This window comes from Myodes glareolus, chromosome 9 (genome assembly GCF_982192425.1).
Source record: "Myodes glareolus chromosome 9, mMyoGla1.1, whole genome shotgun sequence".
In the NCBI taxonomy this organism is placed as follows: domain Eukaryota; kingdom Metazoa; phylum Chordata; class Mammalia; order Rodentia; family Cricetidae; genus Myodes; species Myodes glareolus.
The window spans coordinates 70,740,463-70,765,354 of NC_142034.1; the positions used below are offsets into that span (position 1 = coordinate 70,740,463).

Genomic DNA, 24,892 nt, shown 5'->3' on the forward strand with positions numbered 1-24,892 from the left:
GCAACTGACTATAATCTTTATTCCTAGTATTTGATGGGCCCTTCTCAAACCAGCATTCAACTCTTCTGTAGGCTAACTGTAGCAGTGCTCAAGGTTAAGATTTTATTTGTACTATGCTATATAATAGGCATCTACCCAATATTGACCATGATTTGCACCAGCCTGGTGCACTTAGCCTGGGTCTCCCTGGAAACAGCCTGAGCTAGGAGCTTCTGTACAGTTCTGTACTCTACCTGGGAATAAGACTCTGAGGAACAGGAGTACAGAACAGGGAAGGAGGGAGGCCCATTCCTAGGATGCTTACTGTGTTGGGCAACACCTAAGAAACTGCAGGGTCCTGAGTCTCTGAGGAAGCCTGGGAGATGCATCTCAAAACCGTCTTGCACCATGGAGAAAAGTGGGGAGCATTTGCATCATCACCCATTTAAAAAGACAACACTGGGGTGTCTGTTCCCTATACACACAGGGATCCTGTCCTTTGGGTGAAATGCATGAAACTCAACACTGCTGACCCAAATGAAGCCCTTTAGGCTGTACCGCATCAAAGCTGCCCAAAGCCTGCTTGAACTGGCCTTGGAGCTCCTGAGTAAGGGGTAGAGCAGAGAGCACTGGGCTGGAGTGGTGTACAAGACACACGTCGATGACCAGTGTTTGCCAGGGTGACCTGTGCTGGAAAATACGATGGGACCTAAGTCCAAAGCTCAGCTATTGTTTGAACAACTGAAGGCCATGTCACATGCCAAGCAGGGGCTTCTGGCTCAGGAGTAATACAGAGCAGCATATCTGGAAGATTCAGTTTCCTCCCCTCAAACCAGGTCCTGAGCTGACTTTCTGGTGTAGGAGAATTGTCTGTATTTTTGTCAATCATGTTTTAAATAAATGCTGATTGGCCAGGCAGCGAGTTTGGGTGGGTCAACCAGACAGGAAGTAGAGGCAGGGAGATGAGAACAGGAGTATTCTGGGAAGAAGGAAGCTTTTTCCCCAGTCCAGCCCAGACCACCGAAGAAGCAACATGTGACCTGCCCTGCTTTGAAAGGTGCCAAGCCATGTGGCTAGTATAGATAAGAACAATGAATTAATATAAGCTACAAGAGCTAATATTAAGGCTGAGCTAATGGGCCAATCAGATTATAACCTAATGTAGACTCTGTGTGATTTTCTTTAGAGCTTGCTGGCTGTGGGGAACTGGGCAGGGCAGAAACCCCAACGAGTAGGCCTTCATGTTACAACTTTCCAATAGCATGCCTTCCCAGGAATCCCAGATTTTAATTGTAGTTCTTCCTACCATGTCTCCTGCTGTGAGTGAACAGTTCCTACACTGGTTTTTATTCTTGGTGTCTGGTTCCAGACATTCAGGGCCTCCTGAAGCAAATACTGAGCTGCCTGAATGCCCTGAGCTATCTCTGTGGGCAGCGACAACACTCCAAGGTTCTTCTCCTGAAAACCCTCACCGTCTACACAAGCCTGCTGTACTTATATAGTCTGTTTCCATTGGAGCGATGACCTCAGAAGGACCATCTTCAGGAGAGAGGCATGTGAGCAATGAGGCCCTGAATGCCTGTGGTCATTGGAGCTGGTATACACATAGACACCAGGAATGAGGAAAGATGGAGAACAAAATCTTTTAAAAAAAAAAAAAACAAACTCACCACCATCCAAGGTGAAGGCAAGGATCTCAGTATGGTGGTACATATCCGCTACCGCAGAATTTAGGATGCTGAGACAGAATTACAAGTTCAATCTGATGTCTTCTTCTGGCCTCCACAGGGAACAGACATATATGCATGGAGACAAATATTCACATACATCACATTAAATTAGTTTTGGTTTTTGGTTTTGGTTTTTGTTTGTTTCTTTGTTTTGTTTTTTGAGACAGGGTTTCCCTGTGTAACAATCTTAGTTGTCCTGGAAATTACTCTATAGACCAGGCTAGCCTAGAACACACAGAGATCTACCTGCCCCTACCTCCTATGTGCTGGGATTAAAGGTATGAGCCACTGCCACCTGGCCCCTTTTTTGCTTTTTGAGACAGGGTCTCTCTGTATCTTTGTAGCTGTCCTGGAACTCCCTATGTAAACCAGGCTGGTCTCGAGCTCAAAGATCTGCCTCTGCCTCCCTAGTGCTGAGATTAAAGATGTGAGCCACCATACCCAACTCAAAAATAAAATTTAACAACACAAAATTTAAAAGATAAATTATTCATCTAGTATATAGATTCTAGTGATCAATTTCAGGTACCCAGGCTCACACACAAACAAGAGCCTTTACCCACTGAGCTGTGTCATTGCCCATGGCCAATACTTTAGTAATTTATCCTTTATTGAGAAAGATATTGTGTGCTGCTTGTGTTGTTGAGAGTGAAGCCTGGGCCTCAAGCATGTTGTGCAGGTGCCTTACCAGGGACTGTGTCCCCACTCCTAGTAAATAGTACAAAAATACAGAAATACTTATTTTATGTCAAACTAAAATACATTAAATAAATTAAATAAACATGGTTTTTAATCCTTCATATAGCCCAAATGTATTCTTTTTGTGTTTCAGTCCAAGCTTTCTAAGGGGACCTAGAGTCCCTGACCATGTGACATCCTAGAGAATCAGTGTCCCAGCTCAGGTAGTCAAGGCCCATGAGTGCTCAAGCTTCTGTAGGAAGAGCCTGTGGGGTCTGAAGAGCTCTGTCTGCACAGGTGATTCTGTCACTCGGCCAAGCTGACAGAGCTCAGGGACAGGGCCACCCTGCAGCTTTCCAAGGGCGCCTTGCTCAGAGAGGCTAACTTGGGGTGAGCATGCCTTTGGTGAGCAGCTACTTCTCACTCCAGATGACAAGGATTCCATCTTCAGGACTGAAGCAAAGGCAAGGCCTTTCACCAGGGGACACTTTAAAAGTGATGTCAGTCACCCTTGTTGACTCAGGTACAAGTTACTCCTATCTTTATGATGATTCTACTTTTGGCTTCATGATCTCTTTTAAGGGTGGGTTATTTTTTCTCTAGAAGGAAAGAGCCCCAGCACTGAATTTTACTTAGAGGTAATCCATAAAGCAAGGCATTATAGATGGGACCAGTCCCCTACAAGAAGACATGGCTGTTAGCTTATTATTGAACACAAGAGCATATTAAAAGTAGGGAAGTTGAGACATGGTAGTTCTTTGCTCACACTGTGGAGAATTGAGGGTCTCCAAAATCCTTCCAAGGCTCTAGCTGGTATGAGACCATCTTTGTCAGAGTGAGCCCTTCCACACCCAGCAAGAAGATAGAATGAAGTGGGAGGTGTTTACTGGCAAGAGCGGGAAGCAAAAAGAGAAAGAAAAAGAAGCCTAAGTGAGGAAAGACTAAGGTCTGGATGCAGGTCTGTGTACCACCCGGTTCTGCGTTACCCTTCTCTGTACGGGTCCTGCGCCTTCCGTACCTTACGTGAATTTGGGCAAAGGCCTGGAGATTGAACAAAAGACACACATATAAGAGACCTGGGTCATTTGACAAGAGATCACCAAATGCCACTTTATTTAGCTGAATGTAAGGCGAATATACCTTGGCCCCAGTAAAGGAACTCCCTCCCAACCAGAGAAACTGGCGCGGTATGGGAACTGGCACCGCAGGGAATTCCTTTCCAGGCAGGGGGTGGAGAGCAGCGACAGCAGCGAGAGAGACCTTGGCGACCTTGGCGCCCTGTAATTCTCCTGGGCAGGTGGGAAATTACCATACCAAAGGTGGACTGTGCCCTGTAGCTAAATCACCAGGCTAGCAGAGTGAGCACAGGGACAGCAGGAAGCTTTAGCTGGCTGATCAGAACTGTCCTCAGAGATGCACCCCAGGGAGTAAGGGGAGACAGGGCCCAACAGGTCTGGTTCCAAGAAAGAGGAGCAGGACAGAAGGAAGCTGAAGTAGGTAGAACCACAGGCAGCAGGACGAAAGTGTGGGCTACACTCACAAGAAGCCCAAAAATTCAGACTTGATGGTGAGGCAAGTCTCACCTGCTAGTTGTTCCTACAGGACTTATATCGTTTTATTCTTTTATGTGAGAGAGTGTCAGGGCCTGTGTGCACAAGCCAGAAGACAGGTGTGCTCTTCCTTCCATAATGTGGATCCTGGGGATCAAGTTCATATCATCAGACTTGGCAGCAAGGGCCCTTACCTGCTGAGCCATCTCATTGGCCCTTGTCCAGCATTTAGGATAGTTTTCTAGATTGACTGGTTGCTCTTATTTCCTCACTAAAGTATGTGTCCTGAAAGCAAAGACCACATTTATTTCTGTTTGTATTCAATCACCAGCATTGGCAAGATGACTGCATTTCTTGTGGTTGCTACCTAATGTTTCAAATTTGTTTGTTGTTTTGTGTGTGTGTGTGTGTGTGTTTTGCTTTTTCAGTTTTATTACTCTTATTACACTTATTTATTGGGAGGCACACAAAGCACACATGTGGAGGTCAGAGGATGACTTTTGGGAGTCATGTTGTCTTCTCCTTCTTCCAACAGTTGGGTCCCAGCGATTGAACTGCTGAACCATCTCATTAGCCTGCTACCTACCACTGATGAATGGTATATGAAAGATGTAAACTCAGCATTCTCATTTGTATAACAGTACTAATCAATGCTAGAATGCTGAAAGTGAACTTTTGGGTCCCCAAAAGCCAAGGACCAAATATAGACCCACAGAAATCACTAAAACTCTAGATAGCCTTGGCTTCCTAGCACTGGGGAGGCAGAGACAGCCTGCCAGCCTGGCTGCATCTATAAGCTACAGGTTCATGGAGAGCTCCTGTCTCAGAAAAATAAGGTACAGAGTGATTAAGCAAGACATCTGACAATGACCTCAGGCCCCCACACTCAAAGGCACACATACATACCTGCATGAAACCAGGATTTGGCTTTACCTGGGGGAATTCCTTCCTCTCTTCATGGCTGTTCTAGTCTAGAGTCTGTTGCTGTAATAAAACACTGATCAAAATCAACTAGGGAGGAAAGAGTTCATCTTACAGCTTACAGTCCATCGCTGAGGGATGTCGGGAGGAACTCAAGGCAGGAGCCTGGAGTCAGGAAGCTTACTGGCTTGCTACCCCACAGCTGCTCAGCTTGCTTTTTTATACAACTCAGGACAACTTGGCCAGGGCTGTCACCTCCCACAGTGAGCTGGTCCCTCTTGTGTCAGTCATCAGTCAAGAAAATGTGCCCCCCCCCCCCAGTCTGCAGGCCAGTCTGATGGAGGCAATTCTTCAGTTGAGGGTTCCTCTTCCCAGGTGGATCTAGTTTCTCTTTAGTTGAGAAAAGTTAAGCAGCACCCTATCTTAAACCTTGTAAGACTTTGTTTATACAAAAACAGTCAGAGTTCCACTCTGCTCCCATGAGTCATTACTGCCCTACAATGAGCAAGAGACTTGCTGCAAGACTTGCCTTGGATTTCTAATGTTTTCCATTTTCTTCATGCTGCAGACCAAAAAACACCTGAGGAAGAACTGTGAGCTGCTGTTTTCCTAATGCCATCATTTGGGCTGTCTCCCTTTCCCTCTGCTCCTGCAGGAGACACAGAAACCTCCTGTGTATAATAGACCAAGGCCTCCATCCTGCAGGGCGTGTGCAAGGTACGGAAATGCAAAGCAAGCGACTCGCAGTTATGCAGTTCATTTGGGTTTTCATTCCAGTTTTGGACTCTGCTCTCTGGGCTCTGTAAAAAAAAAAAAAAAAAGTTTTATATTTGTTCTGTCTCTCTCACACACACAGAGGAAGGGGGAGGTGGCAGGGGTGCTAACCCTATTTGTCATGGCATTTCCCAATAGCAAGTGTTAGAAATGTCATGTGTCTAAGCCAGTGCAGGACAGAGCTCAAAGCATTTGGGCAAACTTTGTGGCAGGTCTGCCTTGACAAAAATGTATTCCAGTGGGCTTACCTCAGCACATTGTGAGACATATGTGTGTGCAAATGTGGGACCTAATGGTCAATATCTTCCTCAGTTGGTTCACCACCGTATTTTGTGTGTGTGTGTGATATACATGCGTGTGGCTGTGTTATGCACATGTGAGTGTATGCAAACACACACACGTGAACAAGAAGTGTAGGCCAGATGTTAAAGTTGAGGGTCATTTCCTTTTTATTTTTTCAACATTTTTATTTATTTTGTGTGATGGGGTAAGCAAGCTTGTGCCACATGTACATATGGTCAGATGTCAACCTGTGGCAACTGGTTCCCTTCTTCCACCATGTGGGGCCTGGGGATCTCACTCAGATCCTAAGACTTGGTGCCAGGTGCCCTGCTCTGCTGAATCATCTTGTCAGCCCAGTTATTTTTTAGAGACAGGTTCTCGCACTGAACCTGGACTCCACAGACCCAGTGGCCAGCATACCCCAGAAATCCTCTTGTCTCACTCAGCTTCCCTGACGCTGGGAATACAGGCATATTGCTTGTCCAGCTTTTTGTGGGGCCTTGGAGACTGGGTTCTAGTTCTCAGGCTTGCAGGACAAGCGAACACTTCACTGGTTAAATCATCTCTCCTCCCCTCACTGATTTGCTGCATATCTTTTGTGGCAGATAGCCATTACCTAGGGCAACAAGAAACTTCCTTTAAAACCTTTAATCCCAGCATCAGGAGGCAGAGGCCGGCGGATTTCTGTGAGTCCGGGCAAAACGAGTTCAAAGCCAGCCAAGGCTACACAGAAAACCCGTGTTTCAAAAGACCACACCCACCCACCCAGCCAGCCAGCCACCCCCCCTCCCCCCACACACACAGATCTCTTACGTGGTTAACTCTTTACAGCTGTTCTCAACCTGTGGGTTGCAACCCCTTTGGCAAACCTCTGTCTCCAAAAATATTTACATTATGACTCATAACAATAGCAGAATTACAGTTATGAAGTAGCAACAAAAATAATTTTGTGGTTGGGGTCCCCACAACCTGAGGAACTGTATTATAAAGGGTCCCAGCATTAGAAAAGTTGAGAATAACTTGGTACATGAAGGTGAGGTCTCCCCCAGCAAGGTAGGATCACTCAGTTCCAGTCACCCAAGCCAGATCCAAGCACTTCCAGTGGTCAAGTCCAGTCCAGGGCCCAGGCACTGAGTGGCGTTCAGCCGGGAGCCGTGACCCTGGCTCGCGTGCCCGTGGGCAGGTGTTCCGGACATTTAGCAAAGCAGCGCGCCTAAGAGGTCGCGGCCCCACTGCCGGCCGCGCGCGCGACTCTGGCGCGCACACTGCCCTGCCAGCCCACAGCACCCGCCCGCGGACCGCATTCGCTCGGGACGCGCATGGGCCAGGCCCGCCTCCGCTGGTTTTCGCTTTCGCTTTGCACCTACTTTGCAGAGAAACAAAGCGGCCACGACGACTAGAGATGCGTCAGCGGTGAGGGGTGCTGAGAGCGGCGGCCTGGACCCCGGACCCACAGGCGAGGTAAGCGCAGCCCCTGCCGCTCGCGGGCTCCTCCTTGCGGAGCAGGCGACAAGCTCCGGGTCCACGAGGGTCACAAGGACGCCTAGTGCGGGGCGGGGAAGGCCTTAAGCATGGCACGGCTGGGGTCCGAGTGACTCAGAACCACCAGGTCAGGCTGGAGGATCCAGGATGCCTCGAACCTGGGATATAGCCGTCCGGGGTCTCGGCCTTCTCCCACGTTTTATTTTTGCAGCATTCTCTCTCTCTCCCTGCTTCTCTCTCCCTCTTCCTCTTCTTCTTCCCTCCCTCCCTCCCCATTTCTGTAAAATCTCATGTGGGAGGATGCATCTGAAAGCAGAACCTGCCCTACCTGAGCTCACAGCAGCTTCTAACCTACCCTCCACCCAAGGTTTGTGCACCTGTCCTGCCTTCTGAGACCCAGAAACTCAGCCCAACTTTCTTGATCATAGCATTAGAACAAGGCCAGAAACAAGGCCTCTTCTAGGGTCCTTCCCCTATGTGAAGTCTGATGTTCTTTCTGAAGGAACCTCAAGCCCACGCCAGCAAAGATGGCCAGGGATGGGTACACTCAGACATTGAAGATAGCCCTCCCTGGACCACTGATCATTCTCCTGCCTCCCAGCAGAAGGATGGAATATGGAGCTGCCTTGTCTTGCCTTTGATGAGGTCTACACACTCTGGCATGAGAACTGGACTCTACCCCAAGCTCTGGAGACAGCTCCTGCCCTCAGGGCATTCCCCCCCACACACACACACACCCTGGCAAGAAAAATTGTACAGCTGTGCTTTGGTAGAGAATACCTTCAACCCCAGCACTCTGTGGGCAGAGGCAGAGGGATCTCTGCGTTCCAGGCCAGCTTGATCTACACAGCAAGTTCTGTCTCAGCCAAGGCGACGCAGTGAGACTCCATTGTACAGTAGAGATGAAGTAGATGGCACAAGAGCCACAAGGTAGGACTACAGGGACCAGGTCTTCAGAAACTTGCTTACATTTGAGTGATAGCTTTCTGCCTGGCCCCTGGGAGCAAGAACCCCTTGTAGTCAGCTTCTGTCTCCACAGAAGTCAATTCAGCTTTGTCCCAGATCTGATCCAAGGCCCATGGCTGAAACAAAACTCGATCTAATCTTTAAGAAGGGGTCTGGATTTGAGAACGGTGACCACACGTCCTAATTTGATAAAACATGGATCTCCCCTGTGCTTTTTCCTGGATGGTATGATTAGCTATTGCTTTTCGTACATTCGGTTTCGTGAGTCAGAAAGATTAGGTTTTCATCTCTTGTTTTGTGACTTGCTTTCACAGGCTGTTTCTTTTCTCCATAACTCCCTTCTCTGAGCCAAACTGAAACAGCAACCACGGGAAATAAATAGAATCCCCAATATTGCTTTCTAATAAAAACTAAGTGTATCGAACGTGGTGGCTACACCATCTGGACTTGGGCGGCTGAGAAGTTGGGAGGTGGAGGGGGACACAGAGGTTTGTCCTAATCCTTTCTGCAGACGCTTTTGGTTTTGCTTTTGATTGTTGACGGAACTTTATTAAATGCTTATGCTGTATTTGGCAAGGTGATCATATGATCACCTCTTCCTTCCAGTTTCCAATAACATTAAATCAGGTGGTGTTTCCTATTTTCTGTGTGCAGACACAGCTCATTTAGGAAGGGTATCTGCTCATTGGAAGTTGGTAGAATGCTCTTGTAAAACCTTCTGGGTCCAAAAATACAGGAAAGAGATTTTAAAATCATATAAATTAATGTCTATGTTAAAGGGGGAATTATTGGAGTGGCTTTTTTGTGGTCCAGGTAGTCAGCAATGCTGTCCCCTGAGTGAAAGGCCAAGAATGCAGTGACGGTTCAGTCCCAGTCTCGTACTGAAGTCCCAGAGGATTCCTCGAGGGCTGCCAGTCTTCAGTCTGTGTTGGAATCCTGAAGAAGTAGGTTCAGTGCCTCAGGAACGAGCCTGATGAACTATCCCGGGAAAGTGAGGGCAAGCAGGCAAAGCGCAGAAGCTTCCTTCTTCCACATCCTTTTATGTGGGCTTCCACCAGAAAGTGTGGCCCAGAGTTAGGGTGGGTCTTCCCACCTCAAATACCACAATCAAGAAAACCCTCACAGGCGTGCCCAGCTGATCCCAAATGTAGTCAAGTCCACAACCAACACTGGCCATCAAACAATGCGCTTTTAGTTGATGAGCTATATCACTCATTTGCATGGCAATTTTATAACTTTTAAAATGTCAGTTGTATTTTTCATTTTCTCCATTTCTGCATAGACTGTTTTTAAATTAATTTTGTATGTGTGTGTCTCAGCACACATGAAGGGCCGAGAACAAATTAACAGTTGATTCTCTACTTCTAGCCTGTGGGTCCCTAGGGTGAAGCTCAAGTCAGCATCTTGATGACAAGCACCCTTTTCTCTGCCCTGCTAAGCCTCTTTATTTATTGTTTGTTTTTGTTTTGGGGGTAGCTTTGGTATTGGTTTGTTTGTTTGGTTTGGTTTTCTTTCTTTCTTCCTTCCTTTCCTTCCTTTCTTCTTTCCTTTCTTTCCTTCCTTGCTTTTTTCCTTCCTTCCTTCTTCCTTTCGTGTGTGTGTGTGTGTGTATGTGTGTGTGTGTGTGTGTGTGTGCGCGCACGCTGTATCTGCATGTATGACTCTATGCCAGAAGAGGGCATCAGCTCCCACTGTAGATGATTGTGAGCCACCATGTAATTGCTGGGAATTGAACTCAGGTCCTCTTAAGCACTGAGCCATTTTTCCAGCCCCTGTTTTGGTTTTCTGAAACAGAAACTTACTATGTAGCTCTAGCTGTCCTAGAACTCACTTTGTAGACCAGATTGGCTTCGAACTCCACAGAAATCTGTCTGCCTGTACTCCCAAGTGCTTGGATTAAAGATGTGTATCACCATACCTGGCCTCTAAGCCTCTCTGAAAAGAAGGTCTTCTGTTGATTATTCTCCATCAGTTTTCCTAAAACTTTGTCCTCCACCGCGTCTACCATACTGATTCAGCTTTTATACTTAGTATTCTTTCTATATTTTGTTGGTTACTTTCATTTTGCAATAGATTCAAGCAGTGTACTTGTTTGTATGACAGGAAAATTCACTCCTGCCTCCTGTGAAACACTCTCCATAGGCAAACAAGGTTACTGTACTGGCACTTTTGCCTGGACTCTTTCCTATCTCTTACAAACATTTGTATAATTTTCCAGATTATGTAAGTTATAGGTCTCCGTTTATATTGTGTACACATACACACATCTATTTAAATGGAATTCCCTAATTTATCCAGTTTCTAACCATGAAATTATATTGAAAGCCTTGAGTGGTGGGATTTAATTCATCTGTTTTTATTCTGTTCAGTGTAGATGTAGTCTTAGTTCTGTCGTTTTGTTTGACATATATTTATTGTGAATTATTCTTTCCCACCCCCAGTTCTGTTTTTGAAGCAGGGTCTCATGTAGTCCAGGCTGGCCTCAAACTCAGTGTAGTTAAAGATGACCTTGAATTCCTGAAGATCCACCTCTCACTCTTCAGAACTGGGGTTCAGATATATACCTGTCTTCTTCTTCTTCTTCCTTCTCCTCCTCCTCCTTCTCCTCCTCCTTCTTCTTCTCCTCCTTCTCCCTTCTTCTTCCTTCTTCTTCTTCTTTTCCTTCCTCCTCTTCCTCCTCCTCCTCCTCTTCATTGTTGTGGTTTTTGGTTTTTGGTTGTCAAGACAAGGTTTCTCTGTGTAACAGTCCTGGTTGTCCCAAAACTCACTCTGTAGACTAATCTGGTCTCAAACTCACAGAGGTCAGCCTGCCTCTGCCTCCCAAATGCTGGAATTAAAGACGTGTGCCACCACTGCCCGACCCACCATTTTTTTCTTTTTATAAAGAATTTACTTTTACTTATCTGCATATTTATTTGTCTGTGTATGCTCATGCAGCCAGGAGTGTCTTTAGAGGCCGAAGAGATTGTTGGGTCCCCTGGAGCTGGAGCTGCAGGTGGCTCTGAACCAGCTGCTGTAGGTGCTGGCTTCAGAACTCTTCTGTCTTCTGCCAGAGCAACAAGTGCTTTCCACACTGAGCCTTCCCTCCATCCCTGCATGCTGTTGTTTTTCTTTAATGAAGTGGGGCCTTACTCAGACTGCCCTCCTGACCCTTCTACCTTAGCCTGTGGTCTCCAGTAGCTAGGACTACAGGCATGTACCACCATGCCTGACTTTCTTGTCCCCTTTTGAGTAGAGATTGGAAAGTTCCTAGCTTTACAAGGGCCATCATTCAGTTCTTTAAAATATATATACTTATTCCATTTTTAATGGGTATGTGTGTATGCCTGAATACATACATGTACACCACATACATGCAGGAACCACGTAGAGGTCAAAGAAGGACATCAAATCCCCCAGAACTGGAGTTATAGGTGATAGTGAGCTGCCATGTGGGTACTGGGACTCAAACCCAAGTCTTCTGCAAGAGTAGCAGAACTCTTAACCATCGAGCCATCTTCCCAGTCCCTGTCATTCAATCTTAAACATATTTTCTTATTAATGGCAAAAATTAATATGAATCTATTAATTACTTCCTTTTAAACATGAAACCTTTTGAGCTGTTTTTAACTTTTATTACATTTACGTTGTGTGTGTGCGCGCACACACATATATGTGGAGATCAGAGGATCACATGTGGCGGCAAGTTTCTCTCCTTCCACCATGTGGGTCACAGGAATTGAATTGAAATCAACTCGTCAGACTTGGTGGCCAGTGCTTTACCCAACTAGTCATCTTGCTGGCTCCCTGATATCTTCTGAGCTTGCTTTTACTATTTTGTTTCCCCAACTTTCCCCAGCATTCCTATAGACACTGTCTGCCTAGAAGAATCATCTGGAAGTTTCCTATGTTACTAAATTCTTCTTGCTATGTTTCAAAACCCACATTCATTTTTCTACTTTAGAGATCTTAAGCCTTCCTCTCATCTACACCCTACTCATGTGATTGTGGGCTGAAGTGGACAGGGAAGGTTTAAACACGTTCCTTTGGCTCTCTGAAAATGCACGGTGAAGTGTAATGCTCCCCAGAGGCTCACATTCTCCGCAGTATATGCTGGAATCCCTGCTCTTCTGACCCTCGGCTGACCTCTCCTGGCACAGGCCTTTGGAGTGTTTGCAGAGGCTGGAGTCACTTCCTCATGCTTTGCAGAGTTTACTTTAGCTCAGTTAAACCAAACCCTCTGTTGGCTCGTATAAACTTCCTAGTAACTGAAGGTTCCACCAGCAACCCTGCCCTAGAATCCGAGACTGGCTAGAGGAACATGAAATTGGAAACTGAACTGCTGAGGACTAGTGATGTAGCTCAGGTGATAGAGTGCTTACCCAGCATGTACAGGGTCCTGGTGTTCATCCCCCAATACCGCACAAAACCCGGGGGTTATGGGAGAGGTGCTGGAGAGGTGATTCAGCCATTAGGAGCACTTGCTGTGTGGTTATGACAGACGATGGAGCTTAGATCCCAGCACCCACACAAGTCCAGGTGCCCCATGCCTACTTGTAAGCTTAGCTTTGAGGAGAGCAGAAACAAAGATCACTTGGGACTTTGCTGCCTTCTAGTTTAACTGAGAAAAAAAAAATGCCAGCCCCAGGTTCAGACAGAGACCCTGCCTCAAAGGAATAGACAGAAAATGATTAAAAAAAAATGGGGGGGGCCTTGATACCCTCTTCTGACCTCTGCATATACCCAATTATGTGTGTACACACAGAGATATATAAATCTTAATTTAAAAAAAAATAGGCATGGTGGCAAACCCCTATAATCCCCAAGCTTGAGAGGTAGAAGCAGAAAGATCAGAAGTTCAAGATAGTTCTTGGCTATGAGTCTGAGAAAAGTCTTGTTTCAAAAACGAATGGGCTAGAGAGGTAGCTCAGTTGTTAAGAGCACTGACTGCTCTTCCCAAGGCCCAGATTCAATTCCAAGCACCCTCATGGTGGCTAACAGCTCAAGTTCCAGGGAATCAATGTCCTCTTTTGACCTCTATGGACACTCTTAGACGTGTGGTATACAGACATTCAAGTAGGCAAAACATCTGTAGCCATAAAATTTAAAGCAAAGCGACAAGACAAACATGGAGCTGATGGCTCAGTGGTTAAGAGCACTAGTTGCTCTTCAGAGGACCCAGGTCCTATTCCCAGCAGCCACAGGGCGGCTCACAACTCCCTGTAAGTCCAGTCCCAGCGGTTCCAGAGGTTTTTTCTAGTCTGCACCTGCATCAGTCATATACATACATGTAAACAAAACACATACACTAACACACACCCTGCGAAATTAACTTTCCCCTGCCCTAACAGTCTGCCAGATATTTTACCATCTGCAGGTACACCCAGGTCTTTTTTATGCTTTTAGAATCCAGTCAGGCTCCTGTGGCCTCTGTGTGCAGCTAGAGGACTGAGGGTGGGGTGGGGGACAGATGACAATGCACTGCCGGGAAGGAGCCTTCCTCATCATCTCCCAGTCTGCTCAGGGTACTAGATCCAACTTTTCATAGGTGCTAAGACGGCTCTGTAACACACTGACTGCCTCATACCATCCTGCTGCAATCATCCGGAGACCTGAGTTTGATCCCACATAGTAGAAACAGAGAAACGCCTCCTCCAAGTTGGCCTCTGTCCTCTGTTCGCACGCACATGCCCCAAATTTACACAACACAGTGCCTTAAAACAAGACACACTTTGATTTGTTAATGCTTCTGAAAGTCAGAAGCCATAAGATGGAGGGTTTGGCAGTACTGCATTCCTTCTGGAAGCCTGGAGAGGAAACCATGGTTATTTATGCTCACCTGGATGCTCTCCCTCTCAAGACCCCAACTCAAGCACATCTGCAACACTGCCTTGCCTGTGTGGGGGAGCATACACAGAGTCTCAGGGAGTCAGACAGCCCACCTTTGGAGGGACTGCCTTCCAGCTAGCCACCTAGCACACTCTGGAAAACACACATCCAAGTTCCTCACTCCTCTTACAGGACCCTGAGAGGTGCTGTGGTTCCCAGAGAACAAGGCTGCCATGGCTCCTTGGCAACAAGAGCCCTGAAAGCCTGGCCACGCCTCTTCTTAGCCTCACCCTACCTCCACACTGCTTCCTGCCTGTGACCCAGCCTGTTTCCTAAAGGCTGCGGCTTCCTACTGCAGGGTCGTCCCTCCCCAACCCCGGATGCTCTCACTCTTCAACTTTGCATTTATTTAGATGATCATTAGGTTAATAACAAATATCTCTGTGTTAATACTCTTAGAGGCAAGGGCCACAATGACTTGATTAATTAAATGTTTCTTATGTAACTAAAGATGCCATTGGGGCTAGGACCATGTCTAATTCTTACCCACGATTGTATTCCTAGCAAGGTGCGTGGCATGCAGTTGTGAGCAAGGAATGATATGGTCCGTGAGCTCTTGGAAAGGCATACAAGAGGAGTAAATATTTTATTGTCCTCATTTTCTACCTCCTGCACTTGGCTTCTGCCCAGGCGGTTTGTTTTGGGGTATGTGCACGCGCGTGTGTACACGAGCACGTGCATACACGTAGCATGGTGAATATGTGAAGGTCAGAGGACACGCTCAGTCTTTGATCCTCCCCTTCCACCTGGCTGGAGGCAGGGTCTAGATGTTTGCCTCTGTGCTGTGTACTCCCAGCTAGGTGGCCTGTAAGCTTCCCTTCTCCACCTCCCACTTCCCCATAGGAGTGAGTGATTGGACTATAGGTACCCGCACTGCTGCCCCTGGCTTTACATGATCTTGGCACTTGCTTGTGTGCAAGCACTTACCCGCTGAGCCAGTCTGCGGCTCCAGCTCAGCTTTTATCCTTCCTATGTCACCTCCAGCAGTAGAGTGGGAGCCTCAAGTGGAGGAATTTGTGTGTATGCAGCTCCCTTCCCAAACACCAGGGCAGTGCTGTATCCATTGGAGATTTGGGAATGACCTCCAGGATGCTCAGCCCCTCCAGGTTTTGTTTTTTTCAAACCCCTTTGAAATCAGGTGATGCCTGTCCTTCATTTTAATCACCCAGCCTAATTCTGCCACCAGGTCAATTGGCAAGGACCTTTTAAAAAGCATTCACCAGTTGCTATGAGGGTCGAAGAAATGAATAAAAGCCAAGCATATAAACTATAGCCCCTGGGTGAGAGTTAGCTGCTATGGTCATAGTGGCTCATAGGTTAATCCCAGCTCTTAGGAGGCAGAGGCAGGGGGATCTCTGTCAGTCAGAGACCAGCCTTGTCTAAACAGTGACTTCTGTGATAGCCAGAGCTATGTAGAGAGACCCTGTCTCAAATATGTGTGTGTGTGTGTGTGTGTGTGTGTGTGTGCGCACACACACACACACACACACACACACACACACGGATAGGACGAGCACTGTCCTCTAGCCTGACTATCTGAGTTCTATCCTCAAGACCACGAGTAGACAGTAGACAGAAAGAACAGATTCCTGAAAATCATCCTCTGACCTCCACACTCATGCCATGGTACATGCATGCCCCCCTCCTCCAAATCAATGAATAAATAAATGTAATAATTTTTTAATGTATGTTTCTGCCAGGTGTGGTGGGACATATGGACCTGCCTCCAGTCCCTGCACTTAGGCTGAGGCAGGACCCCTGGTTCCAGGACAGCTTTGCCTTCATATCGGGGTCTCAAATAAAATTTAAACAACAGCTGGGCGTGGTGGCCCATGCCTTTAATCCCAGGAAGCAGAGGCAGGAAGTCGAGGCCAACCTGGCTGACAAAGCAAGTTCTAGGCCAACCAGGGCTATATACATCCCTGTCTCAAAAAATAGAAATAAATAAAATAAATAGGCAGGGAGGGAGGAGAGGAAAGGACTTGCTTTGCAAGTGGGTGGCTTCAGCTGAGCGCTCTGGGTCCTCATTTAAGTGTTTTTCTGTCTGACCTGCAGGTGGCAGCATGTCCTGGGCCTCCTTATGATGTCAGGCAACTAAGAAAGAAGAAAATGGAGTCCCTCCTCCTGGAGACTTGCTAGAAAGCCAGCCATGAGTGAGTGTGAGCTTGAGCAGGGCCCTGTATTAGGTTTTAGGCATTGATGTGAACTATATGTGTTCAGTATCGAGGTTGTTTGTTGATATTCACAGGTTGTTTACAAAAAACCCTAACTGCAAAACCAGTTATCCTTACAGTGTTGCCGAGGCCATGGGGGGCAAAGGGAAGTGTACCCCAGTAGCTCAGCAAGTATGTGGTATGTTACAGGTAGGAAGTGTTTGGTGCAGGGCTCTTGAGTCTCTCCTCCAGCTGCTCTGTCGTGGTTCGGGTTCCACTGGGGACCTGTCCTGGCCCCTCAGATCCCAAGCTGTGTCAGCTCTCAGGCCAGACTTCTACCTCTGATCACCCCGTCCACCACCCATTAGCTTCGCCTTGCTTATCCTAAGACTTTCTTTGTGCTACAGTCATTTGAGGGGCTGGTGAGGCGGTTCAGGGGTTGAGAGCACTTCCTCTTATTTTAGAGGACCCAAGTTCTGTTCCCAGCACCTCCCAACCCATACCTGTAACTCCAGCTCCAGAGAGTCTGATGTGTGTCTCTGGCCTCTCCCAGCACCCTCAGACATGTGTGCACAGATGCACGTGCCTGCACATGAATACAACTTAATCTTTAAAGGAAAATTAGAGGAGTGGGGGGGTAGTTTCTGGTCTATCTTTGATCCAGCTTTGTTAGTATTTCTGCTGAAAAATAATTCTAAATGTTGTATTGGTGTTGAGTGCCTTCTGCCTCCTGCCACACCATTTCTCCTTCCTCCTGGGGCCCTCCCTGAATTTCACCCACCAGGTTGGTGATGACTGTCCCTTAGCTGAAGCCCCCTAAGTTCCTACCTGAGAAGGATTCTGTGTCTGCTTCGCTCCACACTGTCTTTGGGGTTCATCGTGTGTCACTTCAGACCCTCAGCTGGAAGGTTAGATTCTAATCTTACCCAACACCATGCTTCAGTGAGAGTTTCTCACGGTTGGAAGAAGGGAGTATTTTGTAAATCAAGCTTGCCTTTGTTTTTGCCTAAAATTACTAGTTTTAAAAATTGGTTTGTTTGAAGTTTTATTTTGTTTATCATTGGCAATGGGTTTATTCAAGCACACTCAATAACCTGGTGAAAAAACTGATACTAAGAGGTGGATGCCGCTAAGCCTAGAGACCTGAGTTCAATTCCCAGAACCCATGTGACAGGAGAGGATCAGTTCCCATAAGTTGTTTTCTAACTTCCACCTGTGCGTCATAGTGCTTGCAAGTGCGCACAGACAGGCACACAAAATAGAGTGTAATTTAAAACATGTTTTTAAAGAGCAAATATTAGGGCTAGAGATGCAGCTCGGTGGTGGAACATTTGCCTAGCGTGTACAAGGCCCTGGGTCCCTTCTCCTGTATCACAAAAGCAATTAATAATCATATCGAGTGTCTGCTCCACCTCAGGCTCCTGGAGTGCTACAGAACTGACATCTTATTGATACCTCTGGAGAGGCATGTGATGGTATTCTTCAGTTAGGAATATAGAAGCCAGGGGTACAAAGGTGTGGCTCAGGCATAGAGAGTACGTATCTGCCATGCCTAAGACCTTGGGTTCCATCCCCGGCACCTCAAAGCAAATCCAAATTCCAGAGAACTGTGACTTAGCAAGTTGGGGTGCCCCAGGAAGACCCTGTCCTCTTGCCTGTTAGCAGAAACTGTATGAGCTCGGCCTCCAGAGGTGAAAGGTGAACCACATCTGCCTCGTAGTGACCTGAAAACCAAAGTAAAACTAATGAGACGAAAAAGTGTAATCATAAAGGGTGCTGGAGGAACCCTGTCTCAAGAAAAAGCCAAAAAAGAAAAAGAAAAAAGAAAGAAAAACAGCAGAACAAAAGTATAATCTTCAAACAATGCCTGACTCTGAACTTCCTCTCTATTTACACAATTCTCTGTTCTAGTTTGTGTCACTCACATTATTGGAACACATTGGCCAAATTTGCCTGACATGCGTGATTCAGATTTCACTGGTTAAGGCCTGGAGTTGTAACACAAGTGTCAGGATGCTTGCCTGGGGTGTTCAAGTCCCCATGTTCCATCCCCAGCTCTACAAAGTAAACACGTGGATAAATGAATTACAGTTGGAGGGCAGATGGTGTTGCTAGGTGGTAAAACTGTCTGATTAAGACCTTGAGTTATGCCCAGTGTGGTGGCACATGCCTTTAATCTCAGCACTAGGGAGGCACAGACAGATGGATCTCTGTTCGAGATCCAGGACAGGCTCCAAAGCTACAGAGAAACCCTGTCTCAAAAATCAAAAAAAAAAAAAAAAAAGAAAGAAAGAAAGAAAGAAAGAAAGAAAAAAAAAGACACACACACAAACGAACAAAATTCTATTTTTAGCTGGTGAATACATCATTCACTGTAATTCATTTGAAGGACTAACAATCCCACAAATTGGAAAAGTTTTTTAAAACTGAAAAAAGCCTTCCCCTGTACCCAGGTTTAGCCACACATGAAGGGACACACACCAATGAACACTGAACTCCCGGGGCATAACCTTCACAGCTTCATTCCAGAAACTGATGCAACCATGAATCCACTCTTATCGCTGTCCGTGACTTCGGGAGCAGCCGTGGGCTTGCGGCTGTGTGGATGGGTGTCAGTTAGGTTGGTTATGCTCTGGTCATTGACATCTAAGTACCTCATACAAGTCTTCCTAAACATGTCCCAGCGAGCTGCTCTGAACCAGTCGCCTCCAGGACATGCTGGGCATTTCACACTGGGAGACTGGGAAAATAAACACGTCAACCATGAACTCATTTTCCTTAAAAAACAAAACCAGAAGACAAATAAACACACACACAAATGTAATAAATAAAAACATAAGCAAGAAATAAAAATCTGGGTCTCGAGGTTGACCTGGACAGAATGGGCAGCTGTGAATGGGGGCTCATCCAAGGACTTTTCCAGGTGTGCCTGGACCGGAGAGAGGGATGGGACAGTGGGAGAAGCTGGGGAGGCCACAGGACACCATTCTCTCAGCCTGGGCTTCTCCCTAATGCCTCTGTGGGCCTGACTTCAGCTTCTCATCCACTGGCCTTAGAAAGCCCTGGAGCTGAGCTGCTGCTTTTGAGTAAAATGCAGGTGTGAACCTTGTGGTGAAGGACACAGCAGCCCTGGGACTCTGACAGTCTCAGTCATGCAGCATTTCCGGCCGGGTTGTTTTTAAGCCAGCAGTACCAGTTTTCAGTTGAACTGTGTTTTCCTTCCTGCAGTCCATAAGTGAGACTACTTGTGAGTTCTCGGCGTTCTGTTTTGAGGGAGCTCCTCCGCTGGCCCGGTCTGGGTTGGAAATAGAAATGATTTTCTTCCTCCCACACAGGCCAAGCGTGCAGAAAGGGGTGGGGCTTAACTTTGTCTCCAATTTCATTTCTAGGTGTTTCTTTTCCTTTGCTTGGAAAACAGATGGAGTATTGGGGTCACTCTTAAAGAAATTCTAACTTGTAACTTCAAGTGAGTCAGTGTTTTTACTTTAAAAAATTTTTGGTTCCACATTTATTTGTGTGTGGAGGTCAGAGGACACCTTATAGGAGTCCATTCTCTTCTTCCATCTTATGGGTCCTGTGCACAAACTCATGTTTGGCAGCAAGCACACTTGCCCACTGAACCAGTTCACCAGCCCAGTACTTTTTATTTTATTTTATTTTATTTTATTTACAGTGCTGGGAACTAAACCCAGAACCTCATATACGTTGAGAAAGTTTGCTCTGCACCAAACTTATAGCCTGACCCATACATGGTATTTTAGATACCCAAGAGAAAGGACAGTTACTCACAAGGATTCCTCCTGGGGTTGGAGGTCAACATGGTTGGTAGACTGCTTGCCTAGCGTGCCTGAGGGCCCTGAGTTCCATCCTTACCTGGATAAAACTCAACACAGCACGGCGGTGTTCACTATGTGCTGCACTGGGGAGGTGGAGGCAGGAGAATCAGGACTTCAAGGTTATCGGAAGGTACATATTGAGTTTGGGGCCAGCCTGAAATACATGAGCCCCTGTCTCCAAGAAATAAAATAATTAAAGACACAGAAAATTTGTTCCTGCCTCTTGGTGACACAGAACCGTCCTCTAAACCCCCTTCACACACACACACACACACACACACACACACACACACACACACACAATAAAAATACCCTAACAAGCCTAGTCAAAAAGGCTTGATAAGACCTGCCTGAGGGCTCTAGTAAATTCCAACTAGAGGAAAGGGTATCTGTCTTGGCTGCTCAGGTGTGAGGAGGGAGCAGCTATCTAGAGCTATCTATCACACTACCTAAGTTGGTTGGGCAGGTTTTGGTGGGGTTGTAAATTTGAATTAGATGCCAAAAAAAAAAAAAAAAAAGGAAGGAGGGAGGGAGGGAGGGAAGGAAGGAAACAAAACGTAATAGAGTTTAGAACAGAGGGACCACTTAGAGATTAAAGTAGGAACTTTTATTTCCATTCTACTTAGACCTGGAAAAAGCAACACTTTCTCTTCAAACAAGGTCACATGGCACGCTGGACTTGGATCTGGCACACTCCAGAGTCACACACGCTGTCCTCTGTTATCGGCAGTGACAGGTTGACTTTGCGTGCAGCTAGATCCCATCCAGTCATGACCTAGTGTGATCTTTAGTCTATACATTTGCCTATGGCAACCACTCCCCGAGCTGAACTGTCACCGGGTGAAAGGGGACTTTAGGTAAGTCACTTCTCAGCGTGTTGTTGGCACTGGGAAAGCCAGGGCAGGAACCAAGCCAGGTCTCCAAGCTCCGAATAGAGAACATGACAAAGTCTGCGGAGCTGCAAAGAGCAGCTAGGAAGCTTGGCACTTCCAGGAAGGGCTCTCATGGGAGCTGCGGAGCTGCGGAGCTGCTGCCGGTGAAGTTGAGCCACGGGAGAAGCTGACAGTGAGGGTCCAACACAGCAGCATGAGCTGATGCTGATCAACTCCCTGCCAGCTCTGGCTTGCGCCCAAGTGTCCTGTGTATTCCTTTGTTAACTTACTCCCTGGGTGTTCAGCAACCAGCTAAGCACCAAAAATGTACCAGGTTGAGCTGTGGGCACAGAGGTACAGTAGGGCCTTCCCTTAAGAGGCCCTGAACCCTGTGCAGCACAGACCTGAGGGGAGGAGGGAGGGCCATGTTGACCAGTTCTATAATGAAATAAAATCTGTCTTTATGGTTAAAAAAAGATACTCTTGAAGGGCTGGAGAATGTAGCTTGCCTAACATGCATGAGGCTTTGGGCTCTGTCTCCAACACTGCTTAAATCAGGTATGGTGGTGAACACCTGTGATCCGAGCAGTGGCAAGGTGAACCAGGAGAATCAGAAAGAAATCAAGGTCATCCTCTAGTACAGTCGGAGTTCCAGGCCTGCCTAGGCTTCAGGAGATTAAAACAAACAAAATGGAATGAAGGAAAGAAGAGCAAAGTGTATACTCTCTCTTAGGATGTTTGCATTTGGGTTGGAGAGAATCCACTTTGACTAGAGGGGGAACTTTTGTCCTCCTTCTCTCCTCCCCCAAGACCCTGAGAGCCTAAGCTGCTCACCCCTTTCCTGCCCTTCTAGTCTCCAGTGTAAAATTTGGTTAATCAGATTATTATTCTTTTTTTTTTAATGTTTATTTATTTATTATGTATACAATATTCTGTCTGTGTGTATGCCTGCAGGCCAGAAGAGGGCACCAGACATCATTACAGATGGTTGTGAGCCACCATGTGGTTGCTGGGAATTGAACTCAGGACCTTTGGAAGAGCAGGCAATGCTCTTAACCTCTGAGCCATCTCTCCAGCCCCAGATTATTATTCTTATCTGAAGGAGGAAGAGAAAAATAACTTCTTGAAGAGCGTTCCCATTCTGATTCTACTAAGAAAAAAAAAACCAAAAACTTCCATAAGATAGGCACGTGGATGGGTGAGTGGGAGGTGCGTGTGTGTGTAAGTCAGGGGTGGATGTCTGGTCCTTCCTCAGTTGCTCTCTGTCTTGTTTTCTGAGGCAGGGCCTCTCACTGAACCTGAGGTTCACTCACCCAGCTAGGCTGACTGGCCAGCAAGCTCCCTGTCTCTGTCTGCCCAGTGCTAGGACTACAGACATGCCAGTGCGCCCAACTGTGACCTGGTTGCTGGGGGTGGGGGGGTCTGAACTCAGGTCCTTGTGCTTATAGGAGAGCACTTCACCACCAGTCCAGCCCAGCCCAGAAACTTCATAAGAGGATCGAGAACATTCCCTTAGCTGTGTCCAGGGGGTTGTGACTGTTACTCATTTTGTGCAGCCCTCAAACCCCTTTCATTTGCTTTCAAAACACTCGCACGTCTGTCCTCAGTCTGCATGTCTGTGGTCGAGAGCATGGAAAGACAGACATGGTACTGACAGCAGCCGGGTCACCTTTGCCGGGACCCTGAACTGTCCTCCCAGTTTCCTCCTCTGCACATAAGAAGGAAATTACTATGGTAAGCATGCAGTAAGGCTGGATATGGCTGCACAACCAGCGTAGCGTGTGGCTTAGGGTAAAGCCTCATGGACCGCCAGCTAGGGGGCTGGTGATACAGCGAGGAAAATGGAAACCCCAGAGGTCAAATGACTCAGACAGGGCCAAACAAACTCAACAAAGCCGAGGCCGGTTAGTCTGGCCTGTGCTCGCTCACTCCGGGGTTCATTCTGGCTTCTAGGGAAAATGGTGATATAAACAGTTCTGGCTGCACTAGCTCATTAGCTGCTATTCCCAGCTTTTGCAGGAGACTAGTAGACAGATTTCCTTAGCACACAGGAGCCTCAATTCTAGGCGTGCAGAGCCCTTCTGGGCAGGCAAGTAGGAGCAAAGGATAGGGTGTGCTGCCCTCGGTGTCCTGTTAGTGGCAGCGGCCGGGGTTTGTCATGTTCCTAGTATATCCTTGCCTTTGCCTGCTGTAGCCAAGTCCTGCCAACTTTTTAGGGCCATCGCAGAATCCTCCTGTAGCTTGGAAGGGGATCAGCTGGATGAACAGGTCCTGTCACCTGTGTGCAGGTGTGGTGGAGGCAGGGGCCCCTTAAACAGTTGCCCCTATAAATCTTTTGCTCTATGGAGCTGGAGTATCAGATACTCTTTCCAGCCCTCCTGGTCATCTGGGTGCTTTAGGACTCTGTTCCTGGTCTCAGCCACAGAATGGTGGCGGTTTCTGCTGCTAATAGAATAGATCCCAGGAGGGTTTGCCCAGGAGGCAGCTGCACTGGGTATTTTGTGCCAGACAGTGTCCCGCAGCAGGAAAATCCACACACGGTAAAGCCTGTGCTTGAGGCTGGGGTCTGCCCCTAAGTGCATGTGGGTATGCTTGGGAAATTATTCAGCCTTTCAGCTCTCAGTTTCTATATCTGTAAAATGGGAGCAAAAATACCCAGATGTGGTTTGAAATAGACTGGTGCAAACTACAGAGCACATGCCTGTATCTAGGAACTTCTTTGTTTTTAAATTCCAGCAGTGGTTAAGTAGAAACAGCTTGAAGGTGTGACCTCTGGCAGCCTCCAGAAGGCTGCACAGCTGACGTATCTCAGATTCTAAATCGAAAGAACTGAAAACCTCAGATCGGACATCTCTGTCACACTGTTGGTTTTAAAACTTTTATTAGGTGTGTGTGTGTGTTCTTTGCACATGTGTGTCACTCTGTGTGGAAACCAGAGGACAGCTTACAGAAGTTAGTTCTTTCATCCAGCAGGTGGACCCTGGGGATTGAATTCAGATCCTCACTGTTGGCAGCTTTTCCCTGCTCCTCTACCCACTGAGCCATCTTGTCTACTCTGTCTCTGCCACAGTGTTATTTTCAGCAATTCTTGCTGCCTAGGTAGTGGAGCCAGCTGAAGTATGACGCCACATTGTTCATTTCCCAGCATCTCTTCTGTGTAGTTCAGGGACCTGGAAAGGAAGCTTAGTTACACAGCTAGACTAACCTAAAGTGGGACTGGAGAGACGGCTCAGCAGGGAAGGCCTGACTTCAAATCCCCAGCACCCACGTAAAAAGTCAGGTTGGCCCGTCCTGCCTCTGTAACCCTGAGCTGTAGGGGATAAAGATGGGAGGGTCTCTGGAACTCGATGGCGCCGGTTCACCCCGTGTTCATAAGAGACCTTGTCCCAAAGGATAAGGTGGAGAGTGAATGAGAGAGCAAGGTGTCCCTGTCCTTCCTCTGGCCTCTTCCCGGGTATCAGCACACCCATGGGCACACGTGCCATCCTCACACACAAAAGTAAATGAGTAAGTTGAAGGTTTATAATACCAACGTTTTTGTGCAGTCTTTTGATTCACATGACGTCCAGGTGGTAAAACAGATTGCGATGATCCCCGAGGCGGCCCTGTTGTTGTACAGCTCACCTGAGCTCGTGAGCCCATGACAGTGCCTGTCTTGGTGTCTGCACTGTCCCCTGGGCGTGGCAGTGGTCTAAGCGGTGACTCTCAGCGAACAAGGGCCCGGGTTGACCCCCTTCCCATTCTAGACTGAGCTGTTCGTCACAACTGGAGAAAATCCGTCCGGTCTTAGAATATTCCAGG

General features: G+C 47.1%; 2 long non-coding RNA genes across 3 annotated transcripts in view; one reads left to right on the top strand and one right to left on the bottom strand.

Moving 5' to 3' along the window:
• Positions 1–3,468: 3,468 nt before the first annotated feature.
• On the bottom strand, positions 3,469–7,402 carry LOC148120967 (uncharacterized). The gene is made up of 2 exons (XR_015738875.1): positions 7,282–7,402; positions 3,469–5,658 (listed from the first exon to the last, which is right to left on the bottom strand). It is a non-coding gene; the product is annotated as an uncharacterized LOC148120967 (long non-coding RNA).
• The window catches only part of LOC125402755 (uncharacterized), a 64,991-nt gene continuing 47,336 nt past the window's right edge, over positions 7,238–24,892 (top strand). For both annotated transcript variants that reach the window (XR_007232729.3, XR_007232731.3), the window contains exons 1-2: positions 7,238–7,375; positions 16,286–16,383. This is a non-coding gene — a long non-coding RNA (uncharacterized LOC125402755). The remainder of the gene's footprint in view (positions 7,376–16,285; positions 16,384–24,892) is intronic.